General features: G+C 39.0%; 1 pseudogene; it reads right to left on the bottom strand.

Annotated features, from left to right (window-relative positions):
* Positions 1-164: 164 nt before the first annotated feature.
* Positions 165-16,246, bottom strand: LOC127657673 (kelch-like protein 32; annotated as a pseudogene).
* Positions 16,247-16,648: the final 402 nt, after the last annotated feature.

Raw genomic sequence — 16,648 nt, 5'->3', positions numbered from 1 at the left:
ATGTTCTACACATGTAATTATTTAAAGTCAGGATTTTTCTCCTGTTTCTTGAAAGTATCTATATCAAACAGTCTACCTCTAACAAACTTAATCGGCAAACAGATTAGCTGAATTTAAACAAGTTTACTGAAAGATACAAACACATTTTCAGACGTATTTATTGTGAACAGCGAAGTGTTTGTTCAGAGTTACTTGTTTTATGTTTTCATCAAAAAGTGCTTTTTTCTCACGGTCACTTGAAAAAAAAAAGCACTCTCTCCCTTTAACACATGTAGTGGGCACACAGAGTGAGCAATACACGCAAAGCAAAGGTGGTTCAAATTAAACTGATACACTAGGTTTAAATGGCGAATGTATGACATGTATCATGTATGACTACAGAGAGCACTTCAGTAAGAAAACAAGAAAATCCTGGTCATTTAAGGTGATTTAGAAATCCTTGTCTGACTTTTTTAAAGTCCCAATTGGGAGAAAGGACGTATTGTCACCCCTAAACAAGCAGATGTTACAGTTTTTCCTACTTTTGGTGATTGTTGTGCTGCATTGATACGCAGGTGAATGCTCTGACATTGCAATACACATATATCTTCTCCCTCATAATGAATATTATCCAGAACAAGCAAATAAACATGATCGCCTGTCAGTCATTGATGCTCTATTACAGTTTGGGCATGCCAAGATGGCCGCTCTGGTGGCTTCACCTCCTGCTGGCAGTTTACCATTGCATCAGTGATCCAGTTCTATATATACAGTATATCAGTGGTTGTGAACCACCAGTTCAGAACGGCTGCTCTAGTTGCACATTAACATAAATTTAAGGTGCTGGTCAGTGACACCTCTAGTAGTCAAATCTGGCCAAAGGCTAATATGAACTGTCACATGATCTGCTGTTTCCATGCTTGCGGTCCCTTAGCAATCATCAGTTCTGGGCCTGCACTTATGCGACAACTCCAACAGAATAGTAATCAAACTCAGTCATGAAACCACAAATATGACACCTATGACTCCCTCAATCACCCCCCACCACCATACCTTTTTTTTATTTTTTTTATTCATACTATTTGCAATTCTAGGCACAAATTGCCCAGAGCCTCTCATCACTCTCTGCCTCATACACTTCTTTTCCCCCCCTTCCTCAATCCCAATCATTTCATTCCATTTCCATCCCAGTTCACTCTGGCAGGTGGCACGCTTGCAGATCGCCCCGTAGTGTGGCATAGGCATCACACTTCATTAGAGCAGAGCCATCAAATGAGCCACAGTCTCTTTCACCTCAGCTGCCGTGTATCTCTGCCACGTCACTCTTCCATTCTCAGTGTTAATCAACAGACCATTTTAGAGTAACTGTTTTCTATGGTTATGCAGTTTTGAAGTGCATTACTAGCCTTTTAGATTCTTAACAATCAAAAAGACCAATTGATGTAGCTGGGGGACACCTATTTGCCCTGTTCTAAATCCTACCGATCTTCCTACAGCCTACATAGGCAGCACCTTTATCAAGTTTTTTTATATTTTTTACCAAGCTTATCACCATGGATTCTAAGATTCCTTTCTCTAAGAAAGGATACATGCAATGCTGCCTTATTTTGGAAAATAAAAATGATATTCTGGACAGTGTTTCCCAATCCTGGTTCAGGAGTTCTCCAATACTGCATGATTTGTATTTCACCCTTAATTGACTCCCAATTAAGATCATAGAGCCAGAGATTCTCTTATAAATGACGAGATAACCTCTGCATTTCTTCAGTTGTAGAAAGTGTAATGGTCAACTGGGTCTTCTGAGTCTTCAAAGCCAATCATGTAATGGCCTTGATGTCAATGAATCGTTGAGACTTAAGACAGTAAATCACCACTGATGAAACACTCGGCTAACAAACAGTTATTGCATTCACTGAGCACTTTAATAGGAACACTATACTAATACTGGGTAGGGCCTCAGTTTGCTCTCAAAACAGCCTCAATCCTTCATGGCATGGATTTCACAAGATGTTGGAAATATTCTTTTGTGATTCTGGTCCACGTTGACATTATTGCATCATGCAATTTCTGCAGATTTGTCAGCTGCGCATACATGCTACAAATCTCCCATTCTATTGCTTCCAAAATTGTTCTATTGGATTCAGATCCATTGATTGGGAAGGCCACTGAAGAACATCCATCCATCCATCCATCGTCAACCGCTTATCCTGTGTACAGGGTCGCGGGGGGCTGGAGCCTATCCCAGCTAACATTGGGCGAAAGGCGGGGGACACCCTGGACAGGTCGCCAGTCCATCGCAGGGCCACTGAAGAACAGTGAACTCATTGTCATGTTCATGAAACCAGTTTGAGAAGACTTTTGCTGGAAGAAGCCATTAGAAAATGGGTAAATTGTGACCATGAAGGGATGCACATGGTCCGCAAAAGTACTCAAATAGGCAGTGGCATTCAAGCGATTATTGATTGTTATTAACGGTCCCAAAGTGTACCAAGAATACATTCCCCACACATTACATCACCACCACCAGCCTGGACTGTTGACACAAGGCAGATTCATGCTGTTGGTGCCAAATTCTGACCATACCATCTGTTGTCCTCAGCTGTGGTCATAAACATTCAGTAAACAGTTGTACAGTCTTCATCCTGAATTTTGAATGAAAGTGCGATTTTCACTGCGTCACAGACTGGGAAATGACATGGAATAAAAAAAACTCACATTTAGCTGGTTTCAATGCACAATTTGAGTCGCAGAACAATAAGGTTGGAATGGAGAGTGGAGAGAGTCCAAATAAGTCCAGCAAGTGGACCATTAGAATCTGTGAAAATGGTTTAATCTAACCTAAAGCCTGATACTTTGGTCCATATCTTGCCCTCAGTCCTTCTGGTCCTCCAATGGTGATGCATTGCTGGATTGTTGGGTAGAAGTCTGAAGTGTGTATCACAGGTAAGCTAGTGAGCACCATTATAAATCATAAAATGACTAATAGGATGACTTACAGCCTTGTGCATTTGAGACAGACATGGACAAGCGAGAGTGCAAGTCAACATCAAGTGTACCATTTTGGACTTGGCCCTAGAATGGCTCTCAATCATCCTGACAAAAGTTTCTTAAACTTGACTCATGGTGAAGCACTATTGCACACCAACTTCAGAAATGTATGAGGGAAACAAGCCAATGACATTAAGCAATAAATTGTTCTCCATGCTTTACCTTCGTTGTGAAGGTTTCCACAAAGAACTCTTCATCGATCAGAACACACTGGTTATGCATGATCAACATCAGACTCCATCTTTCAGTCACAATTCAAAGAGCTCCCAAGTTTGTTGAGGGTACAATAGGCATTTACATGATGTAGATAGTGTGTATAGTGTGTTTGTGCCAATAGGAATGTCCAGAATGAGTTATGGGTGGACAATGCTGATTAAAGTGCTCCTATCCGGTGATGTAGCACTTGTAGGGTCTGCAAGTTGGGCTGGCAGGAAACATGTTGCTACTCCATTTGATGCGAACGAGAGTGTTGGTCTGTAAAAAAACTCCTCTTTCCCCTGTTACACACATCTAGCACCTGCCAAACAGACAAACGATACAATCTCAAAACGTGATACTAATTACAAAACAAATTGTTCCCCTCATATGTGTACCTTCCAAGTCGACTCACCTGAATGCAGGCAAGAGGTTCATTTGTCCAGATAGAATATCCACCAACCACATAGATTCTGTCATCATGCAGAAACCCTCCTGCCTCATTTTGGCCTACAAGGAGAACAAAGTAAAGGAAATAATACTTACGAACTAGATTTAAACATATTCTGAAGAAAATGTAAGTGGTGCTTGTCATGCAAAACTCGCTTTCACAATTCTAGCGTGTTTTTGGTGATTGCCAGGGCATTGCTATTTGGCTGCTTGGTAGTTACTTACTGGCAATGCCTAATCCTAAATTTGAGTAATAGTAATAGTGATGCTTGCCTTAGCACCATGTACCATGGTATTATCACAGTTTTTGGACATGTGCCATGGAACTGCTATGTTTCTTTAGACATGTAACAATGTAATACCATTGTATTCTTTGAAATAATGTAGAGTACCACGTAAATACCATACTAATATCACAATCATTTAGTACCATATTACTACTATCTCATACATTTGAGACCAATTTTTACATTTTATTAAAAAAAGTTCTGGAGAAAGTTGTTCTCCTTTAGTTACTTTTCTGGATAAGAATACTATGCTAGATATATTTCAATCCGGTTTTAGAGAGCAACATAGGACAGAATCAGCACTTATGAAGGTTTCTAATGATATTTTATTAACTCTAGTGGCTGGGGATCCTGTAATTATAGTACTGTTGGATCTTAGTGTAGCATTTGATACTGTAGACCATGGTATTCTTGGCTCCAGTGTTGAGCGATGTGTTGGCATTCAAGGTACAGCTCTACAGCGGATCAAGTCTTACTTATCTAACAAAAGTTTTGCCATCAATCTAGGCAATTTTTATCCTCCTCAACCCTTCTAATCTGTGGGGTCAATCCCTAAAGGCTCCATTCTTGGCCCTCTTTTGTTTTTCTAGTATCTGCTCTGCTGTCTATTTTTAAGAAACATGGTGTTTCTTTTCACTGTTATGCAGATGACACACAAATCTACTTGAGATTGTAACAAAATAATAAGTATGCCCATAAACCTCTATTGGCCTGTCTAGATAAAAAAAAGTGCTAGATGTCGCTAATTTTTTTTAATCTCAATGAAAACAAAAATGAGAGAATTATTTTTGGGCCAACTGATAATCTTGCCTCTCTTAATTCTAGCCTTGGCCCTTTGGCTCCCCATAGAAAAGTGGTCTTGAAGAACCTGGGTGTATTATCTGATAGTGCTTTTCAATTGGATAAGCAAATAAACTCTGTTGTCAAATCAAGCTTTTTCCATTTAAGACTTTTTTCCAAAGTCAAGCCTTTTCTTTCTTTTAATGATTTTGAGAAGGTCAATCATGCACTTATTTCATCCAGGCTTGATTATTGCAATTCGTTATATATAGGAGTCTGTCAATTGTCCATGTCTCGATTACAAGTGTTACAAAATGCGGCAGCAAGACTTTTGACAGGTACATGCAAGCATGACCATATTATCCTTTTATTAGCCTCTCTTTATTGGCTCCCGGTGCATTACAGAATTGATTTTAAGCTTTTGTTGTCTGTTTATAAATAACTGAATGGTCTGGCGCCCGCTTATCTTGAAGACCTGTTAGGACAACATACTCTCTTAGGTCCTCTAATCAGCAGCTCTTAACCATACCTAGGTCTAGACTGAAGCTTAGGGGTGGCCATGCTTTTGCAGTAGCTGCACCTAAGCTTTGGATGGTTTACCCCTGCATGTTACATCAGCTTAAACATTGTCTATTTTTAAAACTAGGCTAAAAACATAACTTCTTTTCAATCACTTTTAATCAAACTTAAATAATTAATTATATTTTGGATTGTTTATTGTTACTTTGTTCTATTTTAATTTATTCTTTCAAATTATGTTTCATGTTTATTACTATTGTATTATTGGTCAACTATTGTTGTGTTTAATTGTGCTATATAAATAAAGTGACTTTGACTTATATCATTGTAATGAATACCATATACATTTACATTACATTTATACATTTGGCAGATGCTTTTATCCAAAGTGACTTACAGTGCACTTATTACAGGGACAATCCCCCTGGAGCAACCTGGAGTTAAGTGCCTTGCTCTATAACACAATGGTGGTGGCCATGGGGATCAAACCAGCAACCTTCTGATTACCAGTAATGTGCTTTAGCCCACTACGCCACCACCACTCCATAGAGTATTGATTCTCTTGTAAACAAGATGACTTCAGGAAAAACTTGGAAAAAAGTCTTAAAGAGAAAGGAAGGCTCTTCTGCTATAAAAGGTGTATTTATACTGTAAGCCTGTTCAGGTCTGATAAAGCTAATGATGTCTATTAAATGGCTAGAGTTTGTGTAGGGACCCGTTAAAAGACTGAAGGTGCTGCGTGTCCACTTGTCAATGTCTAAATCATACGAGTCAATATGTCTAACCAGGATGCGGTCATTGTTATAGTCCAGTTCGTTCCCCCCTAGCACATACAAGCTGCCTTTTTACTGCCGCCATCACGTGGTACACCCTCCTCTGCAACATGGTACTGCGTGCTAGCTACTGATTCTAATGGAGAGAGAATTACATAACATTTCAGGCAAAGAAAAAATTAAACTAATGATGAACATTACAATTAACTGATCAACCAAAATGATTTTATCAAAAATAAAATGATATATGACACACCCTTGGTAATACTCTGTTTGAATGAAGGCACGTGTCTCAAATATGATTGAACAAACTGAAAGTGAAATATATCCAAGTGTATTTGTTTTTTAAAGCCAAACAATTCACATTTGTATCTTTTGTACAGTGCATAACAGTGCATCTGTGTGTGCATTTATTTGTAAGAGGTTTGTGTAGAGATTGCACAAGTAGAGTGAGCGTGAGTGTGAATATACACTTACACTGAATGTGTGTGTGTTTGGCGACCATCTGTTGAGGGTAGAGTGGGTGGGGGGGTTGGTGTTCCTGGCAGGTGAATGCAAAGCCACTTTGAATACCAATGAGTCCCTGCCTCCTGTTCTTTCCTGCCTTCAGCCTCTCCCCTCTTCTGTCTTTAAATCTCGCTCTTTAAAATGCACAGTTGTCTGCACTGACCACAGGAATCATCCGATACTTCAAGTCTTAGGTCTTTTTAAATGCAACACTACTACAATCTCTTATGCAACAGATCAGTGACGGAAATTAACTTTCCTATTAAGGGGCAATATATGCCTCCTGGATTTAATTTTGAGGGTATATTTTCACTAACTATAAAAAACTACATTGTGTGTCATACTATTATGTCAAATAATTAAATTTAATCCATTACTTAGCATAAATTCTCAATCTGAATAATTAGATTATATGATCAAGCGAGAACTTCCGGTTGTATCATGCACACATCAGCTCTTGCATGCATTAAGTGTGAGGATGTGTAAATGAGCTTTTCACATGAATGTGCATAGGAGAGCTGGACGATAATAATCTTTTTGGTAAATAAGGAATACATTTTTGCTTTGTTTCTGACCCGAAGTTCTTATATGGCTTCAATAGACATAGATTAAACTATTCGAGTAATATAGACAGGGCCTCTGATAAGGGACTGATAGAAAAGCTATTCCATATTATAGAGAGAATTTAGCAGCAGGAATTCAGCAGGAGATACAGACATAAACACGGAGACAGTGTGCAACAGTGAAAGCTGTCAGGGTAGCGCACGTTGATGGGATGTTGAACTGTCAGGAACATATTAGTTCCTGAAACCCAGAGGAGCCCGTCTGCCACACAACCTGCATGGCAGGATAGCGAGCAGTCAAATGATTGCACATAGGTCCATTTGTTCCTCTTGGGGCAGAATCGTTCCACACTGGCAGAACTTGACTCAGTTAATTCCTTCCCCCAGTGGCATAGAAATACTGTCCCAAAGCTCCCAGCACAAAGTGTTCCCTGCACGCCTTCATCGGTGCAATATCAGTCCAGTGGTTCACCCTCGGATCGAAACGACATGCCATCCTCACCGCACACGTCCTCCCGTTGGCATGTTCCACTTTGCCACCAGCAACAAACAGAAAGTTCCCCATGAATGCCACAAAGTGGTGACTTCGCCCGGCAAGCATGGGCGCCAACTCATTCCATTTCGAACCTCCAGCTACATCAATGTGCTCCTGTGCGGCCGGGTTGAAGAAACGTAGCTCCCATACGCGGCTGACTTCCTGTTTACGCCCACCAACGATATACAGCTTCAGCGACTGAAAACGGGGCATGGTGCAGTGCGTCTGTCGTAAAGGCTGCACAAATACGGACCGGTGGTAATCCAATGCTTCATCCACCAGGGCAGTGACAGTGGGGTTGGAATTGAGGAAGGGTTGGCCATTTGCAACACGGTGCAGGGCGGAGACCTCCATCAGGCCGTAGTGCACGTGTTGCAGCAGTTCCTCCATGTACTGGTATCTGCATTCATGCTCTAGCCAACGCACCAGCAACTACAGCATGGCAGAGTAGCTCATCAGTATTCAGCACCAATTTAGGATCAGAAGATCACACTGCTCATATTACAGGCTGCAGCTCACACTATTCACACACTACTTTCTGTCAAAGCAAGAGCAACGCTTGTATCATTGCATGCTGCTAATGCTTAAGATATTGTGTCTCTTTACAGTGACGAGATGACAGCTGCAGATGAGATGGGGGTGGGGGGGGGGTCTGTGAGCAGCACACACACACATAATTGTAAGGTGTGCTTTTGAAGCATACACACTCTCTCTGTCAGCATAGCCAGGGGAGTTAGACAAAGGGGAGTTAATTGAACTTGAGAGCAATCTAGACTGTTTAGCTGCAGCGGCATGCAAATATGGCGAAGATGGTTGGAGATAAGCGATGCCACTCTCGTGGAAACAAAGTGGCTTTTAACACAATCAGCCCTGAGACAGAGAACTTATTAAAGCATGCCGTGATCACAGGCTACAACCTCTAGATGTTACACAGCTGTCTCCTACACAGAAATGGCAAATATAAATGCTGGTATTGGAATATTTCCCCATTTAACAGTTTTAATGCTAAGATGTAAATGGTTCTGGATTTAATTGTACGCACACCAAGTATAGTTACAAAACCATTTACAGTACACTAACTGCAGGTAACGGACCCCGAGGAGCTATGTGGAGTTAAAAGGTTCAGTGTGTCATTTCTGCGCTATTTGCAGCAATAAACTGAATTATTTCCAAACAGGTTTCCCAAAGCGCCCCCTGTCTGTCGTGTTTAGGTAAAAAGTAGTCCCATCCCAAACACAGGCCATCGAATATTGTCACAAAATATTCAGCTGGGATAGGAGAATTTTATTTAGAAAACTCTATAAAAATTAAACACAGAAGCTTTAAAGGGATCGTTCAGCCAAATTGAACATAATTTACTCATCCTTGAGTTGTTTCAAACCCATAATATATTCTTCCTTCCTTGGATGACAGAAGGAGATGTTAGGCAGAATGTTAAGGACTGAAAGTCTCAGTCACCATTCACTTTCATTAGATGGAAAAAAATGCAATGAAAGTGAATGGTGACAGAGACTAACATTCTGCCTAACATCTCCTTTTGTATTCCACGAAAGAAAGTCATATGGGTTAGCACAACATGACATTGAGTAAACAATTAAAGAATTTTCAGATTTGGGTGAACTATCCCTTTAAGTGCACACAGAGGGTTTCAGCAAAACCCTTTGTTCCATTACTATTTTTTGTGTGAACACTTGTGTAACACTCTATTGAGGTTCTGCCTCGCTTCTGTTCTCTAAATTTCTTTTTGTTTTTTCGACCCCCCCCCCCCCTCCTCCTTTTCAAGAGAAGAGAGGAAGAAAGAGAACGAGTGAAAGTGGGAAAAGAAAGAACAAGGGAGAGAGAGAGGCAGAGAGTGAGGTGTGAGCAAGGCAGCGTCTGTTGACTGTGAAGGTCATACTGGATCAGAGAACTTCCTCAGGGCAGAGAATAAATGAACTCCCCCCCACCCAAACCCGCACAAAGACAGACAGACAGAGAGTGAGCACGAGAGAAGAAAAAGAACAAGAAAAAAACAAAGAGGAAGAAAATGTGATTTCCAGAGCGTGAGACTCTGAGAACTCTGCATGACGATGATTGACAGGCAAACTATATCGAGGGTTGTATTGGTGAGCGCACGTTCGGACTGGCGGACGGCAGTAGCAGCCCCTGTGCCCATCACGCTTCTGTCTGATGCACAAATTAACCTTCTCTGCAAACTGAAGGAGGCCCAAAGCAGCCTAATCAGGGCCTGATTATGGCAGCAGCGACTGGTTAAAGGGTCAGGGTAATTGTGCCATCAGAGGCCTGATTGTTTTCAATCAGTAGGGCGGCCGGAGTGACAGTTGGGGGATTGAGGCACTGATGGAGCCGCGGTGTGCCTAATCAGAGAGAGGCTGGGAAGTGGGAGAGGTGTGGGGGGCACCTGATTGGTGCATATGAATAGTCACACCAAACCACCCCACCCCACCCCCAACTATAGCCTGTGCCGTGTGTACACATACACACTCTCAATGTCCATACACCTTTTTTTTTTTTTGTCAGACTCAAAATCACTCTTACACCACAAATTAAACAGGCGGAGTTTGCCATGCTTGGGAATATGACCTTAAGCATTCTGATTGACTAAAATTAAAGACGCTTTGTATTTGGCAGCAGTTGCTGGAGTTAAAAAAAAGGGATGCAAACTAATGAGAGGTGAAAAAGGTGAGAAAGTCATAGCAGGTGTTCTAGATATATATTTTTAGTTGATTTGTTCTTTGTTTTTAAAGCTTTTTTTTTATTTATTTGCAAATTAGCTTAAAAAAAGGTGACATTAGCAGAATGATAAGTAGTTTTTATACCTGTATAAAGAACGTTGTGTGCCTGATCATACAGTGGACATACAGTCTACAAAGAGACTACTAGTAAAAATGCTTCTATTTTGCATACCGTAACATAAATCATACAGAATTTTTCATTACAAATGTATTTGACTCAATGACATTTGACAGTATGCATTCAAGGTGGCATGAGCTCCACAAGTTTACACAAACCCTGATGATGCATGTTATGCCAGCATGATTTGAGAATGTTCCAAAGAGCATCTTGTGTGCTTCCATGGAAGCAAGGAAATCTGACCTTTTGTACAAGACGTTAACATGGTCAATTTTGCAAATTTGCTGCCATTTGATTAATTAAATACTGCAGAATTGTATTTATTTACATCAAAACTTTACTTTGTTTTAAACTTTTCAAAATCTGACACCTTTGTTTATTTCTAGGTTTTAACAGTCTTTTGGACCCCAATATACATGGTAATATTTTGCATTATAGCTACTTATACAGTTCAGAGTTGTTTTGAAGAGTGAAAGCCTTTGAATTTGCAGCCCACACACCTGCCATATCTCCTCATCACTAAGGGAGGTAAGGCGGTCGCTTTTTAACACTTCCCGGAGGAGGCGATAAGGTAGAAGCAGCACATTGTGTCTATTCTGCTGCAGCTCAGAGAGGCGGTCCACTAGAAAGCCCACTACTGCCTCCTCCAGAGCTTGCAAGTGGAAAAGGTCAGCCAGTTTGTACAGGTCCAGATAGTTAAAACTGTTCAGCTCCTACAGGCAAATATCTAAATACAAACACAGATTCAAAGTCAGATGTGCTGTGTTTTAGTAATATACTGAAGCATATAAAAACACTTGTTCAGCATACACTTTTACACCTGGCATTAAAGGGATAGTTCCCCCAAATGAGATCATGTATCATCTGCATTTGTTATCAACCATCAAAAGAAAGAATTTCCATCCCCAATCACAGCTCAATTTTTACAGCAGAGGCATACGCTATCGTCTTAGCACTGGACTTCATAAAGACTATGCAACAGAGAAACTTTCTGATAATTTCAGATTCAAAATCTTGTCTTCAAGCAATGTAATCTTTAAAAAATTATCACCCAATGCTTGCTTGTAAATATTCTATGCAAACTGCTGGATTTGGTGGCTCAAAAATTTAATATCTGCTTCTGCTGGGTACCTGGACACTGTGGAATTCCAGGAAATGAGGAAGCAGACACTGCTTCAAAAGAGGCTTTATCAGTAGATTTCCAAAAGTGTCCAATAACTCCCACTGACCTAAAACCCATAATAAATTCATATATTAAAAACAAATGGCAAACTGAGTGGGATCAATGTATCATGAACAAACTCCATGAAATCAACCCTATTGTTGGTAAAAAGAAGTTCCTCTGTTTTCAAATCGCTGGGACCAGATTGTTTACAACTGCTGTCGTATTGGTCACTTTGGCCAGGTTGACACAAGTTTTTAATATTAGGAGTAGATTCGCCAACATGTACCTTCTGCTAAAATCCATTAACCCTGAAACATGTTTCATCAGACTGAACTGCTCTTAACCCCGTGAGAAACCTTTTTCATTCAGTCAGCACTCTGGAAGAAATGTTTAACAAAATCAAACCAAATGCAATTTTTGAGTTTTTAGGAAAATTAGATTTTAAAAACCTCTTATAGAATTGCTTACACATTTCTCGCCATGGAAATAGCCATAGAAGCTGGCATGGTGTTAAAAACAAACAAACAAACAACAAACACCCTAATGAGAAGTCTGTTATTATTTACTCATCCTTATGTTATTCGAAACACATATGTCTTTCTTTCTCCAGTGGAACACAAAGGAGATGTTTTATTTCCAATATAATGGCAGTGAATGGTGACTGATTCAGCCCTACATATACTTTTGTGACTTTCCACAGACGAAAGACCGTTATTCAAGTTTGGAACAACATGATGGTGAGTAAATAATAAATAATGAATTTTAATTTTGGGGTGAACTATCCATTTTATGTGTGTTTCAGATACCATTTGACCACATTAAAAGTCAGGTGTAAATGCACCCAAAATGCAAATGACATCTGGAAATGGCCTATAATGATTGTTATCTGCATTTAACTACAGAAGCAATATTGTAACTAATATAATTAAGTGGCATTTTCCATTTTGCTTTAAGTGCTATCCGATCACACTGGAGATGCGTTGGAATGTAAAGTGTAAAAGCAATCCAATTAATGAATATCCAGATACAATGCGGATAAGTCACATCCAAGCAAGTCTTTATGCACACTAACATACAGTACATATTAATACAATTATGGATACCACTATGAATGACCCCTCTTGAAACAAACATATGAAATCAATCAATATAGTAATGTCATTAAAATATAGTATTGTAGTAAATAATACAGTTAGATTGGGCCACAAGTCTACAGAGCTGCATACTATCAAAAAACACAATATTCAAAAACTTGCAATTAAAAAGTCAGTAAAAACCAGATGAGAGTTGAAGTACAACAAATGGGGAGAGAGAAATCCAGCCAGGCTATTCCAGTGATGAAAAAATATGGCTTTACACAGAGACAGACTGCCATCTATTGGTAAAATGAATAACCAGTAACAAACACATCACAGTAATAAGTTATGAGAAAATCACTGCCATTACAACAGTAAGAATTTGACACAAACCCAATTACGATGTAAAACAAAGATCTGGTTACACTATTTCTTACAGTTCATGGCCAAAGTTATCCAGACATTTCCATCTAATTAACGTGTTTGGCTATTTCAGTTAAACCCATTACTAACAGGTGCATGAAATCAATCATGCAGCCATGCAATCTCCATAGACAAACGTTTTTAAAAGAAAGAGGTGTACTAAAGAGGTCCGTGATTTTCATTGTGGTCAAAGAGTGCCACCAATTACAGAGTCTGGTAGAAGAACTTGAATGGCCTGCACAAAGCCCAGACCTGAATTGGATAGTAGGAACAGAGGCTGAGTAGCTTCAGCAGCTGAAGGTGGGTTTGGACCTCTTTATGTCTGTTTGGACTGCACAACTGGACGTATCTTTAGAAAATCTGATCGCAGATAAAATATGATATTATTATGATATTAAAGATGATATTCTAATTTGACAAGGAAACAGATCTCTTGCCTTTAAAAATGAACATTCTGCAAGGGAGAGTTTTTTATATAACCTGCAGCAGTGCTCATTGCATCATATCATTAACAATATCAATGTAAATGTATTTATCTATTACAGTTAAACAATGACAGTTTACCAAAGTGCTGTACAATCATTGCAATTTAAAAGTTAATAGAAATATAAAAACATTAATAATTCATCAGTACATAATGAAGTACACAATGTATAAAAAAATTGTTCAGAAATAAAGTGCATTACACATCAAAATACATCTAAGTTCTTAAAGGCTAGTGAAAATAAATGTGTTTTTAACTTTGATGTAAAATCGTGTACTGTTGAGGCAGTTCTAATGAAAACAGGTAGGCAGTTCCAAAGCATAGGAGCAGCTACCGCAAAGGCAGGGTTCCCTCTCAATTTCAATTTAAACTTGAGGACACTCAAAAGCCTCTGATCGGAGGACCTGAGCAATCTCCCAGGCTGGTGAGCAGACAATAGATCAGAGAGATAGGATGGCACTAGCCCATTTAAGGACTTAAAAACAAATAGTAATAACTTGAATTATATTCTGTAACAAATTGGCAACCAGTGCAAGGAAACTAAAACAGAAGTTATATGTTTGCGTTTGGGTAGACCTGTCAAAAGCCTGGCAGTAGCATTTTTAAACCATTTGCAACCGTGCAAGAGATGATTGGCTTATTCCTATATAGAAAGAATTACAATAGTCAAGTCTAGATTAAATAAAAGCATGAATCACCCTTTCAAAGTCCTTGAAGGAGAGAAAAGACTTGACTTTAGCAAAACTCATAAATGGAAGAAGCTAGATTTCATTTGACTACAGTATTTATTTGTTTATCAAGCTTATGGGCACTATCGAATAAAACACACAAGTATTTCACAAGGTTTAACATGAGATAAATCGCCAAAATGGAGATTATGAATAGCAGAGGCCTCAGAAGGGCCAAACACAATAATCTCAGTCTTAGTATCTTTCAGGTTTAAGAAATGTAAATACATACAAGATTTTAGATCAGATAAACAGGCCAGTAAGGGTTCCAAGATAAACTTGTCTTTTTTCAAGGGCAAATAGATTTGGGTGTCATCCGCGTAACAATGAAAGGATATACTATGTTTCTTAAAAATAGAACCTAAAGGAATCAAATACATGGAAAACAAAATAGGAGCTAGAATGGTTACTTGAGGAACCCCAAAAGTAAGATTAGCTTTAGAAGATGAAAATTCACCAATATTAACTGAAAAACTTCTGTTTCAAGTAGGATTTGAACTAGCATTTCCTTGGATGCCCACACACTACGCAAGGCGAGAAATGAGAGCACCATGGTCTACTGTGTCAAACGCTGCACTAAAAACTAAAAACAAAAGGATTGCATAATCCCCTGAATCCACAGTTTATACATATGAAAATATTTATGAAATATCATTAAAAACGTTTAAAAGTGCAGACTCAGTTCTAAAACCCGACTGAAAGACTTCTGATATCTTATTTTAATTTTTTTTAAAAACTCTGTAGTTGACGAAAGTCTACCTACCTTTCTAGAATTTTTGAAACAAAGGCGAAATTAGAAATAGGTCTAAAATGAGGCATAACTGTAAGATCTAGATTAGGCCTTATGAGAAGAGCTTGAATAGATGCATGTTTAAGGTAATCTGGTACATTTTCTGTTGTAAGGCACATGTTGTAAGTGACAGGATACTGGGCCCAACAATCTTAAAAACATTTCTAAGACGATGTGCCGGAATAACATCAAGGGGAGAAACAGTAGGCTTTAGCTCTTGTAAGAAAGAAAGTGAAATGGGGTGAAACTGTTCAAACACACCAGTGCACGTATAGTAGGGACCGACAGATCATGAGCAGAAAATATGATACAGTATGTGATCTAATATCTTCTATCGTGTCAGCAAAGAATCTAACAAAACTTACACAGAAAGATGTAGATACAAAAGGCAAAATACTAACAGCGGGATTTATAACAGATTTTAAAGTATTGAAAAGATTTATAGGGCTATGACAATTATTTTCAATTATATCAGACAGGTATTTGGACTGCTCTCTGAAATTGAGACAAGGCATCCATTAATATTTCATATGACACCTGAAGCTTTTCTTTTTCCATTTTATTTCAGCTCTTCCCAGAAAATCACCCATAACCCAACTGCACACACAAAAACTATTGAAATATATACAGTATATACTAATATGTATATATAAATGCCCTCTCACTTTCAACTGCTTTTATTTTCAGCAAACTTAACATGTGTAAATATTTGTATGAACATAAAAATATTCAACAACTATGACATAAAACATGTATTATGCTAATTGTGTGGGTAGATAAATCTTTCTTTGTTAATCTCAAAGGTAAAATTGTATTATGCATAAGCATTTCACATGTCTGCTCTTGTTTGGAGTGTGGAATCATGGTGGGGTCCTTCCAGAACTTTGACACCTATTTTGCTAGACTAGAGGCAGAGCTGATTTTGCTTGTTTTTGTAGGTAGTCAAACTGTGTGGGCTTTATTGAATTTACCTGGCCCGTGTAGGCGAAGTCCAGAGCGTGCTTCAGTCCCACGCTAGTCACACCCTGGAGAGTTACCTCATCTGCCTCACTCTCCACCATGCAAAGACTGAACATGGCCTGAAGATACATAAACACATATTTTCTCATCATAGGAATGCACAAAATAACTAGATTTCTATAGCAGTTTGTAAATAGCTGTTAAAGCAAAAATGTCTATAAGCTACTAATGCAAATGCCCCAGTCTGAATCCCATGTAGTCGTAGCCTCAGACTGCAGCCATGGGATCAGCCACAGTCCATTCGCTGGCCACATGATGCTTATTGCTAACAACACTGGAAAGCAATTTCTCTATCTGGCATGCTCTAATCCGATTGGCTGACTTTAAACAACTTCAGGGAGTAAGGACGCACAGGGTTTTTAATCAGTCATTTGGAAATAAAGTTGTTTAAAAGGTACCTGGTTGATACAATGAGCACTTCTTAGGTATAAATAATCACTGGATTTGTCAAAGTTTGCCAGGAAGGAAAGTGT

Source organism: Xyrauchen texanus, chromosome 17 (assembly GCF_025860055.1).
Source record: "Xyrauchen texanus isolate HMW12.3.18 chromosome 17, RBS_HiC_50CHRs, whole genome shotgun sequence".
Lineage (NCBI taxonomy): Eukaryota > Metazoa > Chordata > Actinopteri > Cypriniformes > Catostomidae > Xyrauchen > Xyrauchen texanus.
This window is presented reverse-complemented; position numbering and strand designations above follow the sequence as displayed.